The sequence below is a fragment of the Talpa europaea genome (genome assembly GCF_964194135.1).
Source record: "Talpa europaea genome assembly, chromosome: 16".
Classification (NCBI taxonomy): domain Eukaryota; kingdom Metazoa; phylum Chordata; class Mammalia; order Eulipotyphla; family Talpidae; genus Talpa; species Talpa europaea.
In genome coordinates this window covers 36,323,701-36,342,792 of record NC_140084.1, presented here as the reverse complement: position 1 = coordinate 36,342,792, position 19,092 = coordinate 36,323,701, and positions in this window count along the sequence as shown.

Below are 19,092 nucleotides of genomic sequence, written 5' to 3'. Positions count from 1 at the left end.
CTCTCTGCTTCCAGGACCTGGCCCTTTAAGGAATTGACATCTGTTCAGATTTCAGTACTGCTTGGGAATACAGGGCAAAAAACACTGATTTGATCTGAATTGTGTCATCTCAGCAGACAGAGAAGGCCTGCCAGGAGTAGAGATCAGTGCCCTATGAAAAACCAGGAACACATAGGATGCTGAAGAAGGTATAAAAAAAAGAATGCTCAGTGTACCCCATTACTGTTTGTGAGTAATGTGGGAGATTAAGGTCATCTTTGGAAAGAAGAATGGGGAAAGGGAAAATGTGGGGAGTGGGGTATATCTGTATGCCAAGGAACTGCTCCATATCACCTAGTGTCTTTTTTTTCATTTTTTTAGGAGGAAAGTACTCATACTACCAGGGCTATCATTCAATCCCCACAGTGATCCTCAGGTTCAGGAATTACTGTCCTGAATTTAGGGGGGAAAAAAAAAGTAACGTTCAGGAAGTTACTCCCTAAAGTCACAATTGGAAAGTGGCAGAAATGGAATTGTAATTTTTGAACAAGATGATGCTATTTTAACATGTCACCTTATCTAAGATGCAAAAAATATACAAAGAGAGAGAGGAGAGAGAGAGAGAGAGAGAGAGAGAGAGAGAGAGAGAGAGAGAGAGAGAGAGAGAGAGAGAACACCTCCTTTTCTCCTCATGCTTCCTCAAAGAGTGTGGGCGGTGAGGTGTGAGACAGAATGAGCATGCCTGGAAGTGAGCTATACCAGCTCCAGCATTTCATTGTCTAATTTCATGGCTATAATAACCAACCAACCCCTGCCCCCCTTCTTCTTTTCTCCATTCTACCGACATTCCTTCCAGAAATGATCCAATCAGTGACTATTAGCTGTCAGTCGCTATGCTGCAGACTGTGGGCACTGTCCTCCTTTTCTGATGTCTGCTCTCCTGCTCTGCTGGACACACTGTATTCCAGACATGAACTTTCTTGCTTTGTCCCTAACATGTCCCTCAGTTGTTGATCACCTTTCCATGTACTGGACAACTTGCTAGGTTTCATTCTCAGTCTAACACTGTGGTACTCAGATAATTTCTCTCCACGCCATAGGGAGAGTATTTGGTACATCAAGAATTCTTAACTTCGGCCTAAGCAAATATGGTGGCAGCAGAGAAGGGAAGTTTTGCCTGTAGAGTTGGTAAAGCAAAATCAGCATCAGCTTTGGTTCTTTGAAATCCTATAATTCTTAAGCAACAGGGCCCCAAGGCCCCTTTTAGCCTTCAGCACAAATAAGCTTTGACTCCTGCAGTATGTGTTAAATTTATAATCTTGGTTTACAAATATCTTCAGCCTATAGCAAATTGCTGCAACTATTTCCTGTTCCTATCCCAAGGCAATATGTGATGAGTACTTAAACCCACACATACTCACCTCTATATATTATTTGTAAAATAATGTATATAGTCTCTCCCCAGAGCAGTCTGTAGAGAGTGGTGGCATGCAAGCCTTTTCTCTGGAGGACTCAAACTATACAGTACCAAACCCTCCAAATGATTTCATAAACCTGGCAGATACAGACCAAACACATAAAGGTTATTGTGTTATAGGTGGCCCGTTAGATCGATGGGTATCAGCACAGAGTTTTAAAAGGCATAAATTAGAGAAATGAATTAAACTTCCCTAAAGGTGTAATTCGGTGGCATTGCTAATCCAGCATGAAACAGTCCAAACAGTGCTATTCTTAGAGCTAATGGCCCCAGTGACAAACTAAATATAAATACACGCCAAGGAAGAGAGAGTCTCTGCATTTAACAATGTCATTTCTCCAAAGTTGCTGGAGGTGGCCTGTAAAAGGCCAGACAGGACAGCCTCCCAAATATCAAGTCTCACGTTGCTTTCTTGCTTAATTACACATGCATTAAGTGCTAAGTGGCCTGAGGAACAGGAGCGCTGACTTATAATTGGGTGCTTTCCTGCTTCACCATGCCCTGCTGTCCTTTCTTATGTGTCCACCTGCTCTTTTCCTCACCTGTTTAGAAGAGTCAGTCCCAAGCCTCACTGGGCTCTGCTCTCCTTTCCTCCAGCTAGTGTGCAATTATGTGAACAATAGGTCATCTGGTTGCCATGCACTTATTTTCAAAGGAACCTCTGAAATGGCTCCTTGATGGAACTTGTCGGAATCCAAAATAAATCCCCTTTTACTTGGGCATGGTAAACATAAAACTTCAAGGAAAACAAAAAACCTGACTAAGAAAAATCAATATATCCTTACATATTATTTTTATTAGGGACCTTGTCAGCGTAAAATAACAACTCTCTTTTTCTCTGGCACTGAACACACTATTTTATGGACAGAACAAAATGGCCTTTATTTTCACCTCTCAGGGGCCGGAGGGGCCATGGCTGTAAGGAAGGGAGAGGGAATGTGCTGAGTTTCTCTGTGTCTTCACAGCTGATGGAGTCTCCCTTGCTTTCAAGGTAGTCATTGCCCCTGTGCTTTCAGGCAGGGCTAAGGTTAATAAGAACTATGCTCATTTCATGATGGATACTGCTTTCTCCCACGTAAACATTTCTGAAAATTACTCCAATTCATTGAATATTTATTGAGCACTTACTACATTCTAACCATGATCTTTAACATATGCGTTATTTTCATCATATTTATCTATAGCCTACGTTATTTTATCTTTATTTATGAGACTGTAGGCTTCAGTGGGGTTATGATTATTTTATTCGCTGCTTATCAGCGGCCTGTTGAACACTCTACTCCAAATAGATACAATAAAATGTTAAGTGAATAATTGAGTCTGTGACAAATCTATGAAATAAATCATATTATCTGCCCTGATTTCAGATGGTAAGCAGAAGCCCTAAAAGATACATAACTTACTGAAAACATGACAGGTAGTAAAGTCTAGCATTTGAAGCATGCCATGGATTTGACCTCAGAATCCTTGCTCCTTCACTTTCTTTAACGCAAATTGCAGTATCGGTTTTATGCATTCAGATGTGAATGCCACTTAGAGGAGAACAATCAGGGAAATTCCACCTCTCACGTTTAAAAATCACAATTTTGAAGAATGGGTTCTATTATTCTAGAAAGTTTTCTACTCTGAAACTCAGTTCAACCACAGTCAGAGTGAGGATAGGAAAAGTGTTGAGATGACCTGGAGACAGAAGAGAACATTGGAGAGAAAGGGAGAGCAAAGGGGGAAAGACTGTAAAGATAAAAGATGAATGGAAAAGACAGGAAGAAGAATACCACAAAAAAAAGGAACATGTTTGTCTTTGGAGAATTCATGTATTTCCTGAGAAATCTGAATCGCTTCCCTGTGTCATTCAATCTCTACACGGTTGAGTGGTGTAGATTGTTGTGAGTCCATTAGTGGTGATTTGCAGCAGATCAATTTAGAGGTCACTTAGGCATGAAAACACTGAGCAAGAAATTGTATACCTAATGAAACAATATCAGTAATAGCATATTTAAATGAACAGTATCCGTAATAGCATATTCTAAATGTTTCATTAAGTCTGAATTGTTAGAATCGGAGTACTGCTGTCTAATAGATTTTACCTTCTTTAACAAGTGCTTCCTTGTTAGTCATATTGTGTCTCTTTATTGAAGTTAGGAAGCTCTCAAAAGTTAAAGTATTTGTATAATCATATGATTTTTTACAGTAATATTTTATTTGGGCCACTCTTTTTGAATGTACTGTTTATATTAAACACAATAGCAAATTTATTAAAAAACAACATAAAATATGTTTCTGTTTGTCAAGGAATATTTTTAGGTACGTACATATTAAAGTACCTTAAAAAGAAGGTGACCAGTTCAGTCTAGTTGATCTTTGCAGCACCACATATGGAAAAGTAATGCTGTCAATCAGTTGTAGGTTTGCTTTCGATTCAGGATCAAGTGGCAATATTGGATCTTCAGAGACCATAATACCAGTACTTTCATGTTCTTGCATTTTTTTCATGCATTTTTCTTGACTTCATCCAAGTTGTCTTTTTGGATTATTCTTGTGTTTACAAAAAGAAAAGGGGAGACGTTTGAGAAAAGTTTTCAGCTGTTTATGCAGTCATCATTATAAAACTGAGGAATCCAGAGGGGATGAAGTAGAGGGGTGAAAGCAAGGTGTGGGGGCACAGTGGACTATGGTGGTAGGCCATAGGTGCTTTGATGGCAGGTGCCCTATGATAACAACACTTGATGGAGTGAGTGTGCTATAGTCCCAAAATACAATGATGTAAACCAATATCATATCAATAATTAAAAAATATAAAGAAAAAATTCATTATGACTCCATGGCTGTTTGCACAGAGCCCTAGATCTGCCCTTGCTCCCTAGAACAAAGGCGGATCAGCAGGCAGGCCCTGACTGATTCCTGCCACCAGCCTGCAACTGTGTCCATTGCTTTCTCTTAAGGGCCCTTAATCTCTCTTACTGCTCAAAAGATTACCACAGGGAAGGCTCACAGTTCACATAGAGAAACTGAAAGTGGCGCAAGCTGTCATTACTCACTGTACATCAGTGAATGAGGAGATAAAGTTTTGGTATAGATGAAATCCTACCATCAGCAAGAAAACGAAAGGACCTAGAGGACATAATACTAAGTAAAATAAGTTAGATGGAGAAAGAGAAATGCCATATGACTTCGCTCATATGTGGTAGATAAAAGAAATGAAAGAAAACAAAAGCAAACCTTTAGACTGTATATAGATGATTGGATCAAGAAGATTATTTTTCTATATACACAATAGAATACTATTCAGCAATCAAAAAAGATAAAGTCATGCCATTTGCAGCAACATGGATAGGGCTGGAAGGGATTATGCTCAGTGAAATAAGCCAGAAGGAAAAAGAAAAATAGTGGATGGTTTCACTTATAGGAGGAATATAGGGGAACCAAATAAGGGATCAGAAAAAAATAATAATAAATAAAATTAACAGGCACCTATAAATAAGAGACACTCTGTAGGAGACAGGGGAGAGAGAGGGACCAAAACAGGGGAGGGAAGAGCACAAGGGACTATGGTGATGGGGCATGGATGAATTGGTGGTAGGAATTTTACAGAGACCACACCTGAGAGGAGAAAGCAAACATTGTACAAAAATGACCAATGATGTAAAATAAATAAATTATAAAAATAAAAATAAAACAATGTAAGGAAAATATAGTTACCAGAAGGGAAGGTGGGTAGGGGTAGAAGGGGCAATTACATGGTGAAGGCTAAATATAGAGTTCTGATGATATAATAATATATATAGATGTTGATATTAGGTTTATACATGTGAAAGCTGTAAGGTTATAAACCAGTATTACTTCAGTTTTTTAAAGCTTCATTAAAATAGTACTACAAACAAAAAATAATTTTAAAAAGAGGCACAAACTGTGGAAGTGGTTGAATTTAGATCCACGTCACTCAGTCCACAGCTTTTGTGTTCTGCATGGTGACATGCTGCAAGTGGATTCCACTGAACTCTTTACCTTTCGCTTCTTGCTGCAGTGGAATTTTGGGCAAATTAGGACTGTGTCAGAACTGATCTAAATAAATGAGTTATTTAAGTAATTTTATTAAGAATTGCTTATCACAGAGGGCAGACTGATGTCTTGAATATCATGGGCGCCATTTTTAGCCAATCTGGGTTGTTTCATTTCTGTTCCTTCTCCTAAAGATGTCATCGTCTTCCTTGATTTTCAACTGTCTGTCATTGAGAACTTTACTCTTGGCTGCACTCCAGAAAATGTTTCAGATTATTTGATGGCATTCTCTACTTTCTCCATAAATCTCTCATAAATCCATAAATTTTCTCCATAAATCTCTCATATACAACATTTACTCATTACAGATATCTTCTCTCCAAATCTGCTTCTCCTCTGTTTTCCTGTTCAAAATCCTGACTTGAAACATTGAAACTATATCATTTTTGGGTTGACTTTGATAGAGGTTCGGAGCTAAGCAGTAAGGCACCATTTGTGGTAGACTCTGCAAGCAGCACAAACATTTGCCTTGAATGAGTCATGAAAGAAAAGACTTACATTGGGCATTTCTAGATTCCATGACCCCCTAACCCTTATTCAGAGATATAATTCAACTTCTCAGAGATAAGTCCTTACATATAAGATTGCATTCTTACAAAATTCAAGTTGGTGACTTTGATCCCATTTTTTATGTAAGCGAATATTTAGTAGTACTACATAACTTGGTTAAGATGGTACAATAGAGAGGGATTCAAACATTTTCCATTTCTTAATAAGATATGATCAATCAAAACTTTTCTGAAATATATATTATTGCAAAACATCTTTATTAAAGCATTTTTATAGTTATATTTAAATGCAAAATGTGAGTGGTTATGCATAGAAGTGGTCAAATTCTGGTTATATTTTGAGATAAAGTCTGCACCATTTGCTGACATACTGGATATAAAATATGAGAGAAAAAGATGAGTCAAAATAATTTCAGTATTTTCACCTAAACAAAGGATAGTTGCCATCAACCTTGATGAGGAAGACAGTAGCTTGAGGAGATTTGTGTGAAACATCAGGAGTTCACTAAAAGATACATTGAATTCTCAGTGTCTATTAGACATTCAGGTGCTGTGATGAGTAGGCGATTGGATATACAAATGTGGTATTTAGGACAGTGGACTTTGCTGAAGAAAATATGATAATTGCTGGATAATACGTGTCATTTTAAAGCAGTGCTAGCTGAGCTCATTAGGGAAGTCAGACAGATAAAGAAGAGAAAGTTACCTAAAATTGACCCTAAGCACTTTAACTCAAGGAGACTGGGGACAGAAATAGGAACAATAGAAACGATTAAATAAACCAGAGAAGGGCCATCAATTAGATGAAGGGAAAATTTAGTGTTCTGAGAATTAAATAATGAGACTACATCAAGGAGGAAGAAGAAGTGATATAAGAAGCTAGTGATGGATAAGGAGATAATTCAGAATTTTCAAATGAGTTTTTCGTTTAGATATTTATTAGCCTTTTATCTTGGAAGATGAAAGATAGAATTTCAGAAGTATGATGAAAAGAAAAATAGGGCCTATGGATATTCAAACTTTTTAAAAGTATTACTTGTTTTCTTGAAAACAAATCTCCATATATTTAATTTTACTTCATTTAACATAGCTTCTAGATCTCTCCCATTTGGAACAATGACTGCGATGACTCCTTCCTCTGCTCTCAGACAAAGATGAGGAACTAAACTCCAGGATATTCTTGGAAGGATGAGGTTGCTCAGTCTGAACATTGGGAATGTTAATTCCCTTAGGGACAGATTGGATCAATGAATTCAGAAACTTGGAAGGAGCTGGAAGATAATTTTTTCTTGTTTTCCTCAGTTGATTGTTGTAAGTTACAGTGATTCTACTCATCACGGAAATCATTGCCTTTTTATGCCAGCTCTATAATATACCACTTTGTGTTTGTTGTTAGTTCTTCCTTTCCTTTTTTTTCACCTTACTTTTTGCTGCCCTCCATTGAAATCTAGACTTTACTTTACCTAAAACTTTGCCTTGGGCTTTTTTCTAGGAAACCTGGGGTAAGAAACAGATACTTAACTTTCGAAAGCTTTTGAAATAGTTTTTTTTTTTTTTTCCTTCCAAGCATTACTGTCATATGCTTTCATGAACAGATGAGATTTCCTTAATTTTCTGTTGAAGCAGAAGAGAATAGAATATATTAAACCAAAACTGAAGGCCAATTACCAGGTTCTTGTGTCCTCAGCAATGTTCCTAGCTACCCTAGAAGAGATTTTCAACAGTAATAAACTGAGATCACCCCCTAAATTTGGAAAAAGTTTGAATTACTGTGTGCATATGTTTCTAAAACATGTTCTTTTCTAAAATATTTTCAATATATTTAGTATTGGTGAAGTGCTGACCCTTTGGGGTTAAGGAGGGTCGAGTCGACATGACTTTAAAAACTACTTCTTACCTCTCTTGTGATCTCATAGATAGGAAGCAGCTAGACCTGTCCCATTCTCAGTTATCCACATCTTTATGAAGAGGGCATAACTCTTTACCTTGACTATTGTGAGGATTAAATTAGATGATGTTAATAAAGCATTTGCTATAGAATTCTAGAACTGCTGCTTGCTTAGCATCTAAAGCTGCATCTTTACCCCACTGTCACTCAGAATGCAACACGGGATCTATAATTCATTCCCCATGTCCCAGAAAAAAAATGGGACTTTGAAACATATGTTACAAAGAGCTTAGAGATAATTGCCTTGTTGATATAAAAGATAAGAATGAGAAGGTTCAAAAGCAAGGAATTTTTTTTCCTCTCCTGATCCTTGCTCTTTAAGAAACTATTAGTGGTCACAAGGAAAAGGGCACTGAGAATCCCCTGTATCACCTTTTACATAATTCCTTCTTGTTTCATCTTGGGGTGGTAAAATTCTACCAAAAAAAAAAAAAAATCAGGAGACCAGCCCAGCAAGAATAACGGAGGTCTCTCTTCTTTCTATTAATAATAATATGAACAATTATTTTTATTTGTTATTTTGATTTTAAGTCTACTATGATTTTAACTAGTTAATGGGAATATAAAGGATTTTTAAAGTACCAACCTTTATTTAATAAGGTAAGAAATATTTAATATTTTATTTTTATTTTTTATTAATAAAATATCCTATTCTTGATTTTTTTAATTATTTTTCAGAGGAGTTCCTTCTACTTCTAGAAATTACTTATCTACTTGTTTTAAACGGCAAAAGATTTATCAATATGAAGAGTAAACAAAGTGTATTATCTACCTGTTTTAGGAATAAATGCTTTTCCACTGAAACTTTGTAAAGTTTGTTTTAGGAAGTTTCTTTATATGATCTTAGTTATATCTTAAAATCCTACACTCACTTTTTCCATTTTCCATTTAAATTACTTTTAAATTATTTTTTGAGATAATACTGGTTTACAACATATGTTTCAGATGCACAAATCTTGAAATGTACATTATCACACCACACCCATGACCAAAGCACCTATAATCCTCCACCATATTCTATTGATTCCTCCCACCTTTGCTTTCTACCCCCCTTCCTTCTGAAGCCTAAGACTAAGGGTTTGGTTTGATCTGTTCCTTTGTATTGTTTCTTTATATTCCCTAAATGAGTGAATCATCTGGTATTTATCTTTCTCCTTCTCACTTATTTCACTTAACATAATCCCCTTCAGTTCCACCCATGTTTTTTCAAATGGCAAGATTTCTTTTCTTTTCTTTTCTTCTTCTTTTTTTTTTAAATAGCTAAGTAGTGTTCCACTGTGTATAGGTACCATATCCTGGAAATGCATATATCCCTTCAAACTGGTGTTCTGTATTTGGACAGAGTGGGATTGCCGGTCACAGAGTAGACTATTTTGAATCTTTAGAGCAACGTCCATCCCGTTTTCATTAGGGGCTGGACCAGTTGATAACTCCCTTCAACACTGTATGAGTTTTCTTTTTCCTCCACGTCTTTGCTTTTTATATGGGATACCACAGGAGATTGTTTATCTTAATATCTCCCCAGCCTATTTCCTCTCTGCACTTTAAAGGTTTAAACTTTATTCCAACCAGGAGAAAAGTTAGGCATCTCTGTTTTTTTTTTTTGGAGGGGTGGTAGGAAGAAAAAGTCCCCTCTCTCTTAAGAAACTACTTCCTCCTTTCAAAATGGCAGCTTAGTAAGGAGACAGTAATTCTGGTCTGGGTTGATGCTAGAAAATAAAATACATTTTTTCCTTTGATCAGGTCTTCCCAAACATTGCATTTTTACTCCTTGCCAGTCTTTCTCTTTCTCTTCCATGCAGAGTTGATAATTGTATCTGTTCATCTGGGTGGAAATGAACAGAAACCAACCTCTTGGCCTTCTTTATTCTGGTTTACATAGACCTTCAAAACAGATTAAAAAATGATTTCTTCAATTGTTCCAGGCTCTATCACTGGTGTTCTTCATAGGGCTGTGGGAATGAAATGTCAACCCAGTAATAAAGTTTTACTCTGCCTTGCTTCATCCTTTGTGTATACATCTCCCTGGAAGAACTCAAGAGAGGGAATATTGGCCAAATGCCATCTCAATTTCATCTCACTTTATTATTTCCCAAAGAGCAAACTAGATAACATTTTAACTCCTGGTAAGGAAACTAATTTATGGAGATTCAAAACAGAATGCAAATGACCCAAGGCCAACAAATGAGAAAAAGTTTAAGGCATGTTTGAAATCCACTTTTAAAAGTCATTTTCTTCTATATCTCTTCTTTTCACACATTTATTTGTTAACATTCACTATAAAACCTGGACACTATTCTATGGGCAGCAGAGTAGTGAACAAGAGAGATTTATTCTCTACCTTATTTTACAAGGGCAACTGAAAAATAAACTAATAGTTTAATATAGTGATATGTTCTTTTTTTAAAAAAAAGATTTATTTATTTATTTATTTATTTATACAAGCACTGGGTACAGTCAGAAGCACGGGAGGGTGAGAGGATTCACCAGAGCCAGAGCAGGGAACAGAATAGGCAGAGTGACGAATTACACTGCTGAGGGGAGCAGCGGGCAGCAGGAGAGGTCTGCGTGCCATGTGGGACCCTCGCCTGGCAGCTGGAGATCGAACCTGCGCTGCAGTGGCTGCGGGCAGCTTCGCAGCCCAGTGCTCAACCGCTGCGCCACCAGGGGAGGCCCTATAGTGATATGTTCTTTTTTTTTTTTTTAATAGAGGCATGTTTTATTTATTTATTTATTTGTTTGTTTTGTTTATACATGCACTGAGTACAGTCAGAAGCGCAGGAGGGTGAGAGAATTCACCAGAGCCAGAGCAGGGAGTAGAGCAGGCAGAAGGACCAAAGTACACTGCTGAGGGGAGCAGCGGGCGGCAGGAGAGGTCTGCGCGCCATGTGGGACCCTCCTCTGGTGGCCGGGGAGCAGCTGGGGATTGAACCAGCGCCGCAGAGGCCGCGGGCAGCTTCGCAACCCAGCGCTCTACCGCTGCACCACCGGGGAGGCCCTATAGTGATATGTTCTTAAAAGTAAATTCATAGCATAGATTAGCAGTCAGGTAGGTCTCTTGATATAAGCTTACTCTCCTCCCTGCCATTCCCTGTTGCCCACATGACAATTACTCTCATAATGTGGTCATATGTGAGTATGAATCTGAGTATAAAAAGTCATCCTCTGCTTGGAAAAGAACATTACAAGCAGAGAGAAAAGCATTAGTAGAAACCTAGGATAGGAGTAAGTTGACATGTTCAGGAAACATGTCAACTAATATATCTGGAATGCAGTGAACTAGGCTAACAGTGAAACAAAGTATAAGATAGACAAAGCTAAAATATCTAGGATCTATGATTTCTTAATGATATTTTCATTTTCAGTAGCTAAAAAGAAAAAAAAATTAGGGCCTCCCTGGTGGTGCAAGGTGTTAAGCACAGCACTATGACACTAACCACAGCCTCTGAAACGAGTTTGATCCCCCGCCAGCCAGAGAGCTACCCACATGGTGCAGCAGACCTCTCCTGACTTGCTCGCTGCTCCCCTCAGCAGTGTATTTCAGTCAGTCAGCCTGTTTTGTTCCCCACTCTGTGTCTGGTGAATCCTCTCACCCCCCGCCCCCGCATCTCTAGTCTGTACCCCAGTTCTTGTATGCATAAATAAATAAATTTTAAGAAAAACATTAATACAGTCATGGTGTAACCAACCATCATATTGTTTTTCTCAGTATTTACACTCAGGATTTCAATTCCTGAAAATTTTCTTGTATTAGAAATGTACAAAACATAATAGAATTGAGGATTTTCATACCTTAGCTATCACTATATGTGTGTGTGTGTATATATATATACACACTATATATATATATATATATATATATATATATATATATAGTGTTCTACAGCTGCTCATGGTAATATAACATTTTCTCAGATGGTATTTTACACTGTCAACATGTTTCCCAAACTTTCAATATCACTCTTCTTTCTCACTCTCCAAATTGACAAATAAATTCAACTAAACCATAATAAAAATCCCTGCAGGCAACTTTTATAGAAATTTTGAAGCTGATTTAAACTCTCATATGGAAGTACAAAAAACCCCACAAAAAAATAGAGATCGCCAAAACACTGTGAAAAATAAAAGAACAAACTTGAAGGACTAATATTGCCTGATTTCAAGATAAATTACAAAGCTAAAGTCAAGACAGTGTGATATTTGTATCTTAATAGAAAAACAGATCAATTATCTTTTGAACTAGCATTGGTTAAAAATTTTGTTTCTGCCTAGAGGTATAGGATCTCCCCTTTCAGGTATTGTAACTACATCACACCCACCACGGAGCACCCACAATCCATCTCCATACTCCATTGTGCTCCATTCTCACATTGTTCTAGTCCTTCCCCCTTGCGCACTCCCTGTCTTAGCCTCTGTTCTGTAATCAGGTTTCTAGGGTTTGTTGTTAGTTTAGCTTTATCTGACCCTTTATTTCACTCTCTACATTCCATATATAAGTGACAGGATCCGATACTTGTTTTTTTTTTTTTTTAAATGCTTTATTTTTTTTAATGCTTTATTTTTGGGTTAAATATGACATTCTTTTTTTTTTTTAAAGATTTATTTGTTTATTTTATGCAAGCACTGGATACAGTCAGAAATGTGGGAGGGTGAGAGAATCCACCAAAGCCAGAATGGGGAGTAGAACAGGCAGAAGGACCAAAGTACACTGCTGAGGGGAGCAGCGGGTGGCAGGAGAGGTCTGTGCTGCCATGTGGGGCCCTCCTCAGGTGGCTGGGGAGCAGCTGGGGATCAAACCGGTGCTGCAGAGGCTGATGGGCAGCTTCGCAACCCAGCGCTCAACTGCTACGCCACTGGGGAGGCCCAGTATCCGATATTTGTATCTCTTCTTTTGCCTTTTTTTTATTGCAGATTCATTTATGTTGTTTCAAATGCTTAGAGTTTTTCTTTTTAAAAAACTGAGCATTAGTCCATTGTGATATATCACACCTTCCTGATTCACTCTTCTGTTTTTGGTTATTTAGGTTGTTTCCATAGCTTGAATATTGTAAATAGTTCTACATGCCCACAGAGAATATAACAAATGTAAGAGTGCATATTTACCTTTGAATTAGTGTCTTTATGTTATTCAGGTAGATACCTAAGAGTGGAATTAGTATATCATATAATAGATGTATTTTTAATATTGTAGGAAATCTCCATCCTTTTGTCTATAGTGGCTAGAGCAGTCTACATTCCTGGTCTGCGTTTCTTCAATTATATATATGATAGACTGTTTTATTATCCCAAAGATCACAGTGACTCAATTATTTTCACTCCCTTCTTTCCTCATTTCCTTTTAGTTTGGTTCTTTCCAAGTTCACTAGATCCCTGAGATGAAGTTATTGACTCAAAGAGGCTGCTGTGACTTCCTTATCTAAGATGGCACATTGTCTTTTCTCTACCGATCCCCTTACATTTGCTGATATTTTCCTTATAACACTTTTCACCACCTGGTAATATATTTAACTCCACTTGTTTTTATTTTTCTATCACCCTCACTATAGTGTATGTAGTTTTAAGAAACAGGATTTGTTAAATTTGTTGTATTCTCTATGGGCATGTATCAATAGTAGTCCCACGATAAATGTTTCTTTAAAGGAACAAGTAAGGTATGCATACACAGTGCCTGATACTATTTTTTCACACTCTTTAGATAGTATTAGAAGTGAATTAGGCAAGGCTTCTTCCCAGCATTTATAATTAAAAATTGAAAATTTCCTAAAACTTGTATACCTAATGTATTATTTATTTTGAGGTCATATATTTTTTAATTTCTTTGTGTTCTCTGTAAATACTCCTTTTCCTCCTTTTAATTAGGTGATATGGACGATAAAGTTAACTAATGAAAGTGTGTATTTTTTAAAAAGAAGTTTTATTTTTGAAGTAGCATTGTATCACAACATTGTATGAATTTCACATATTCATTGAGATTCACATGTGTACATACTACATTAAGATTATTGCTAAAAGTCCAGTTTTATGTGTGCAGTTGTCTCCTTGTCCCAATTTCCCCACCCTCAATCCCTCAAGAATAGTTTCTTTTTCGAAAGTTGCTCTAGTGGACAGTGATTGTGCTCTATCAAATAAGGCTCCTTTTACCTTTTAGCCTTTGAGCACTTGTTCAGAAAACTACCTTGAGCAATGCCCACATACAGGGATGGAAAAAAAGCTTTATCAGTGATCCCTCATTGTTCAGTATAAAACCTAAATTCCTTTCCCTATACATATACTATGAGGTGTCATTTTCATGCCAATATTCTCCTGACAGAGAATGCAAATGCTGTCTACTATTGTGACTTCTCTTCACTGTTTTTCTTTCTATAGTCACTCTCCCCAATTTTTCCCGGTGGGAATTCTTAGACAGGCAGGTGCATATGATTCCTTATCTAATCTGATAGATGTATTTATCAGGCTGTAAAATTTGATGAGCGTGAAAATAAGAAACCATTTTCATATTCTTAATGATCTCTATGACTTAATACATGAGGTTTATTTCTTCCTGATGTGACATGTTTATCATAGGCCAGTTAAGGGGTAGGGGGTTCTTTTCTATAATACTCTAGGAAATTATCTGGTTCCATAAGTCAAGGGCCCCATAGGAAATAGATAGCATGTTTAAATTATTATAATTCGGGCCTCCCTGGTGGTATGGCGGTTGAGCACTGGGTTGCGAAGCTGCCCGCAGCCTCTGCAGCACCGGTTCGATCCCTGCCCCCGGGGCGAGGGTCCCACATGGTGTGCAGACCTCTCCTGCTACTCCCCTCAGCAGTGTACTTCTTAGTCAGTCTGCCTGTTCTGCTCTCCGCTCTGGCTCTGGTGAATTCTCACACACTTCCATCCTTCTGACTGTATCCAGTGCTTGTATAAATAAATAAATCTTTAAAAAAAATTATTATAATTCAAGGAATATTTAATAAAGAGGTACTTCACTAAAGTATTAACAGAGTTCAAGGGAATCACAAGAGATAGGCAGTATTCACAGAGATGATGCTCTTTCACTTGCCCTACCTGGAATCTGAGATTAATTTGAATGCCAGAGCTGGGAAGAAAGACTTAGAAGCCAGCATAGATTTTATAGTGTCCCTGCCTTAAAATAATGTACATCCGATTTGCTCACATTTTATTGGCCAGAACTTGTCATATGGACCCACCTGACTGGAAATAGACATTTCCAATGTTTTTGGTCTTAGTTCTTTCAAATATATTTTTTTATTGACTTATCTAATGTGCAGACCATTCAATGGATTCCCTTTTAGGAAATTGATACTTATTGCACAAACTGTGCATTTTTCAAACATACTTACCAACTTTTTGAACTTTCATCAGTCTTTAAAGTTAGGTACCTTCAGCTGTCAAGTTATCATAATCTCTATTTTTGATCAGTATAATTTTTTAATTTTTGATCGGTGTCATAAGTGAGCATGGCAGATAGAATTCTGGGTAAAGTTAATAATTAAACATTTTAAATTAAAGGATTTCACAAAGCAACTTTCTTTTTACATGATCAAAGTGACAACTTGTTGACAGATGACTGTTACATGCCCTCCAATCTGGTGTTTTTTTTTTTTTTTTTTTTTTGTGAAGGAGAATGTAGCACACCATTCCATGTTTAATTAGATACACTTAATATTTCACATTTAATATTTTAACGTGTTACTCCAGCAATATTTCTTCTCCTACTTTATTTTTCTGAAGTAAAGATAATAAAAAATATATCATGTATTTGTCAGAACAGGTGAGATTGTGCTTCAGTAACAAACAACCCTAAAAATCTCGGTGGGTTAAAATGACTTCTTATTCATGAGACATTTACTTGACTGAGTAGCTAATGGGATTTGCCGTGCATCGTCCTTATGCAGAGACACCATGTGAATTAGTTTCAGTGTCTCATGAGCACTCATGATTGCAAAAGCAGAAAAATTAAATCAGCGTATTAACTCCTAACTCATACACATTATTTCCACTCATATTTTATTGACCAGTGCTGGTTGTATTGCCACATTAACTTCCAGAGATAATAATTGGAATCCTAGCTGGAAGGAAAACTAGAAGAATTTGGTAAACTGCTAAAGATTTCCACACTGAGAAATGGAATTTATCTGAATATATTGAGAAATGCTCTGTCATTTCAGACACCTGCAAGATTCATTTATGTGCTGACATTCCTATTTAAAATGTGGTTTAAATATATATTCTAGAAAAGAGTTGTATTCATCTCATAAATTGAGTATAGAAATACCACAAAGAATATTTTACCTTTTTATAATGTCTTGGGACCACATTTATTTATATCAATAATTTTGTCCCCAATCTAGATAGCCCCAAACACTAAATGGAAATGAGATACATATTGCTTTAGCAATTTTTGTAACTATAAAAGGAAATAATTCTTTTGTTGAGACAAAATCAAACAATAAAATGATATGGAAATTCAGAGGGAAAAAGAGCTTATCTGTCTAGGGAAATCATTGTTCATAGAGGGGATGGATTTTGAGTTTAAGCAATCAGGATTTCAAGGGGGTTTTTCTGCCACTGCCATGATTTTTTTGGCCTTAATTCTAACACTTTCAAGTCACTTTATTGAGGTATAATTGACATTCAAAAAGCTGGACATATTTAATGTATACAACCTGATGATTTTAGAAATGAGGAAACATTTGTGAAATCACCACCACAAGATTCCTCCTATATTCTTTGTTTTGTTGTTACTGTTATTATTATTATTATTATTATTATTATTATTATTATTATTATTGTCATTGCTATTGTGATAATGCTAAGCACAAATCTGCCCTCAGAAATTATCTAAGTATACAATATGTTATTATTAACTACAGATCTCTAGGATTATTCATCTTGCATAACTCAAACTTTGTACTCTGACTTATACTTTGCCATTTCTCCCTCCCCCATCATAAAAACCACCATTCTATACTCTACTTCTATAATTTTGACTGTTTTAAATTCTTCATAAGTATTTTGCAGTACTAATCTTTCTTTGTCTAGATTATTGCATTTAACATAATGATTTCCATATTTATGCACATTGTTGCAAATGCAGGATTTTTTTTTAAAGAATCAATAATATTCCATTATATATAATGCAGTATATATAAAGATACCATATTTTCTTTATCTTTTCATCCATTGGTAGACATTTATGTTGTTTCCATGTGTTGGCTTTTGTGAGTAGTGCTGCAATGAACACCTAAGTGCAGATATTTTTTTGACATAATGGTTTCATTTCTTTTGGATATGTATGTAGATGTGGGGTTACTGGACCATATAGCAGTTCTATTTTTAATTTTTTGAGGCACTTCCATGCTGTTTTCCATAGTGGTTGTGCCAATGCCACTGCTACTTAAGTGCTGCCTCTTTAAATGTTACAGTTGAAATGCCTATATAGTGTTTCACTCTTCTTTAAATAAAGTTTTCAACTTAATAATTTTGGATTTAGAGAAAAATTGCAAAGAGAGCATAGAGACTTCCCACAATCTTCACAGCTGGTTTTCCTTATATTATTGGGGCATATTTGTCACAACTAAAGAAATTTATTAATACATATTTATTAACTAAAATGCATATTTCATTAAAGATTTGCTGAGTTTCCCCTGAATATCCTTCTTTTCCTGTAGTATCTTAGGCAGGATATGACATTACATTTTGTTATCATGCCCTTACAGCATCCTTGAGCTGTGAATGTTTCTTGCACATTCCTTCTTCTTGATGACGTTTAAAGTTTTGATGAGTATTTTATAGAATGCCGCACAAAAGTGATTTCACTGGATTTTTCTCATGATTGGACTAGAGGTATGAGTTTTGCAGAGGAGCGCTACAGACAAAGTGGCATTACCCTTAGTCATGTCATTATCAAATATTATTAAATTTTATCACTACATGTTATATAATATCAACATGACTTATGCAGTATTGTCATTTTCAAGAAATGTATTTGGTTATTCATATTTCATCTACAGATCTTTGTCCACTGTTCTCCCACATTTCCTCAGTGTTATGATAAGGGTGTCTTTTGCTATGTTAATGAAGGTAACTTTTGGAAAACACCAGAGGATGCCTGGAAAGGGCATGGAAGTTTAGCATCTTTTCCCTATTCTATACCCTATGCATCTCTTCCATCTTTCTGGTGATTCATATTATTTAGTATTCTTTTTTCTTTCTTTTTTTTTTAAACACTTATTTATTTATTTATACAAGCACTGGGTACAGTCAGAAGCGTGGGAGGGTGAGAGAATTCACCAGAGCCGGAGCGGAGAGCAGAACAGGCAGAGTGACAAAGTACTGCTGAGGGGAGCAGTGGGCGGCAGGAGAGGTCTGCGCGCCATGTGGGACCATCGCCCGGTGGCCGGGGATTGAACTGGCGCTGTAGGGCTGGGGGCAGCTTTGCAACCCAGCGCTCAACCACTGTGCCATTGGGGAGGCCCTATTTAGTATTTTTTCTAATAATGATCCAATGAGTAAATGGGTTTCCAGAGTTGCTGCAATGTGCTGCTCTAGCAAATTAATAGAAGCTGGGGTATGTGTCCTGGGCTTATGACTGGTACCTGAAATCTGAGGAGGGAATCATGGAGACTTCTGATCAGTTGATCAGAGCATGGGCTTACCTGGGACTTGTTGCCAGCATCAGATGTTGGGCACAGTCTTGGAAGACTTAACCCTTAGCTTGTGGAATCCAGGTAGATAGTGTGAGAATTGAGTTGAACTCTTGACATCCTGCTGGAGACCCAGTGTTGCTTGTTGGTGTGGGAAGACTAAGCACCTGTATCTCTGTTGGAAATTGGGCTTCAGGACACTACTATGCAATGTATCATTGTTGCTGTTGACAATGATCTTCTGGGCTGAGATAGTGTTTGTCACATTTTCACTGTAAAGTTTCTTTTTTACTTGCCCCCTTTTTTATTAATTTTCTTGGAAGAATGCTGTCATGTACAGTACACACTTAGAAGTGGGGAGTGATGCCCCTGTGCTTTAGAATGCCTGTCTCTGTAAATTATTCAGCATTCTTTTGATTGGGGAGAGGGGGTATTCTCATTCTATCTATTTTTTTTTCCAATCATTTA